This window comes from Psammomys obesus, unplaced genomic scaffold, assembly GCF_907164565.1.
Source record: "Psammomys obesus unplaced genomic scaffold, mPsaObe1.curated_primary_1811, whole genome shotgun sequence".
Taxonomy (NCBI): domain Eukaryota; kingdom Metazoa; phylum Chordata; class Mammalia; order Rodentia; family Muridae; genus Psammomys; species Psammomys obesus.
Window position 1 is genome coordinate 4,207,010 of NW_026596034.1, and position 3,365 is coordinate 4,210,374.

General features: G+C 39.9%; 1 non-coding gene across 1 annotated transcript; it reads left to right on the top strand.

Annotated features, from left to right (window-relative positions):
• The first annotated feature begins 433 nt into the window (after window positions 1–433).
• LOC129687305 (U6 spliceosomal RNA) lies at window positions 434–540 on the top strand. Its single transcript, XR_008721779.1, has one exon. It is a non-coding gene; the product is annotated as a U6 spliceosomal RNA (small nuclear RNA).
• Window positions 541–3,365: the final 2,825 nt, after the last annotated feature.

Sequence of the window (3,365 nt, forward strand, 5' to 3'; positions counted from 1 at the left end):
CATAAACTATGTTTAAAAAAATCCTGGGGCATGGCGGTGCCCGCTTGTAATTCCAGCATGGGGAAAGATGAAGCCAGGCAGATTCCTTGGGCTTGCTGGCTAGCCAGCCCAGCCTATGTGACAATCTCCTGACCAGTGAAAGACTCTGACTCAAAAACAAAGGTAGATAGAAACAGAGGTAGGACTTTTGACCTTCACATCCACATCACATCACTGTATACATACACACATGTATCGCCATACATGAAGGCACACATTATATGTGTGTCTGTGATATATATATATATATATATATATATATATATATATATATATATAACATTACTATTTATGAATAGAACAAGTGAGTATCTGAAAGGGAGCAGACAGCCCAACTCTTCTTTATCCTCAGCTTAACTTCACTGCAGGTGACACTTTTAAAAAATAGTTATCAGTGCTCGCTTCAGCAGCACATACACTAAAATTGGAAGGATACAGAGAAGATTAGCATGGCCCCTGCGCAAGGATGACACACAAATTTGTGAAGCGTTCCATATTTTTAACTGATTGGCCTGCTCTTTGCTCACCTCCCCCTGAGGGGGGAGCAGCCTTACCAGGCCACAGAAGATGACAATGCAGCCACTCCTGATGTGATCTGATAGACTAAGATCAGAAGGAAGGAGAAGAGGAGAACCTCCCCTATCAGTGGACTTGGGGAGGGGCATACGTGAAGAAGGGGGAGAGAGGGTGGGATCGTGAAGGGAGGAGGGAGGGGCTTATGGGGGGATACAAAGTGAATAAAGTGTAATTAATAAAAATAAAAAATAGTTATCAGAAAAAGAAACTGAGCCAGACCTCCCATTTTCTTCTCCAGTGTCTAGCCAGGTGAGTGTCCCAACCTCTCCATCCACACCTCCCAACCCACCAGATCAAGTGCCCCAACTTAGTTTAGTTCCCACCAGTGCGGCACCTTACCTCTAAAAAGCAATCATAAACGTCATCAAGGAATTTAAAGAAAACACAAAGAGAAAAGATTTAAGGACAACAAATGACTTAGCGGCCAGGGAAACACAAACATAAGGCTGATAGAAATGATGAAAACCATCCAAGAATTGAGAATGAAATTCTATAAAGATATATAAAATACTTAAGAGGCTACAAGGCAAATGAAGATGAAATTCAAAAAACTAATAACTCAACTAGAAAAAAAGGAAAGACTTACAAGTAGAATTAATTAAGCAGAAGATAGAACATCAGGACCTGAAAATAAATACAGGATCTAGATTAAATGAGCAAGGAATATGAAAACTAAAAATAAAATTAAAAAAGGCACATACAGGAAATGTAGGACACCATGACAAAACCAAAACTTTTGAATTACAGGCATAGATGAAAAAGAAGCATCCCAAGTCAATGACATAGACAAGATCTTTAACAAGATCTTTGGAGAAAATATCCCCAAAACTAAAGGAAGATATTCCCATGAAGATACAAGACCACAGAACAGTCAGGCATGGTGACACACTCCTTTCATCCCAGTACTTGGGAGGCAGAGGAAGGCAAATCTCTATGAATTCAAGGCCAGCCTGATATACAGAGCAGCCTAGGCTACACAGAGAGACCCTGTCTTGAAAAACCAATAGAGAAAGAGAGAGGGAAAGAAAGAATAATAAGAAGAAACAAAGGGAGGAGGGAGGGAGGGAGAGGAGGGAAGGAAGAAGAGAGAGAGAGAAGCATACAGAACACCAAATAGACAAGACCAGAAAAGAAAATCTCCATGGCATATCATTGTTAAAACACTAAGTATGCTTAACAAAGAAAGTTTATTGAAAGCTGCAAGAGAAAAAAACACAAGTCACACATAAAGAAAAACCCACCAGACTAATAGCTGATTTCTCAGTGGAATATTTGAAAGCCAGAGGAGCCTGGAACAATGCATTTCAAGTCCTGAAAGATTATGATGGCCAACATAGAATAATATACCTAGCAAAACTGTCTACCATAATTGAAGGAGAAAGAAAAAAAAGCCCATGATATAAATAGACTTGATTTTTTAATAGCCAGCAAAATATAGAAAATATAGGAAGCAACACTTGGGGCTGAAGAGTAGAATCAGCATATAGGGAGACTGGGCCAAGAGCTTCAAAGCCATAATTATTAAAAGACAAAGCACCACTGAGAACACAAAGGACAGCACCAAAATCAACCACACAGGGATTATAATTTACATACACATTTTCATAACTTTAAATACCATGACCTGAATTTCTTTTGTTTTCTATTTTACTTTTTATTGATTCTTGCACCCTATCATGCACCCCAATCACAGTCATCGCCCCATCCCTACATATGTGCAACCTCCCCCCAAAACCACAAACAAAACTGTCTCCAATGGAATCTGTGATGTGCTATCATGTGTCACACAGTATATCCTTTTGCCTAAACATCTTTACTTGCAGATGTTCATTGCAGAGCTGTGATGGTCTGGTTTGAGGTCTCCAGCTTCTGCTGTGCCGCCAGTACTGGACTGTCACCGGGGTCCTCTCAGATGTCCTGCTGGTACCCTGTGCTTGGAGATCCTGCATCTTTGGTTTTGCAGTTTCAACTTTCTAATCAAAAGACAGAGGCTGACTGAATAGAGCAAGAAACAAAAACCCGTCTACTGTCTTCAAGAAACACGTAGTGGCTTTAAATATAGGTGCCACTTTAGAATAAAAGGATAAACTTAAGTACCCGGTTCAGAGGGGATCAGGCAACAAGCAGACATTGCTATCATAATAGCCACAAAATAGACTTTGAGCTAAAACTAACCAGACAAGATGAACAGGGATGCTTCAGTCTGACCAAGAAAACACTTAGCCAAAACAATAGTGCTAATCTCAACATATATATGCACAAGCTCTGAGCATCCAATTTCAAGAAAAAATGGACTACTCAATTTAAAGGCAGAGACTAATCTATTAATCAGAGGTGACTTCTTTTCTTTTTTTGGTTTTTATTTTTTTTTATTTATTTGGTTTTTCGAGGCAGGGTTTGTCTGTGTAGCCTTGGCTGGCCTGAACCCACTGTGTAGACCAGGCTAGCCTAAAAGCCTTGAAATCACAGCAATCTGCCTGCCGCTGCCTCCCTGATTACAGGAGTAATTATAGGATTACAGGAGTGTGACACCAACCAGCTAATCATAGGTGATTTCCAAATCCCACTTTCTCCAATAAACAGTTCATCTGAACAAAGCAATAGCGAGACATCAGAATTAATTGGCATCTTACATCAACTGGACTTAAGAGCTTCAGAATATTCCAGCTAATCACCAAAGAATACACATCCCACTAAGCAGCATACAAAAGCTTTTTAAAAAAATAGACCACATCCTGAGACACCGAGCA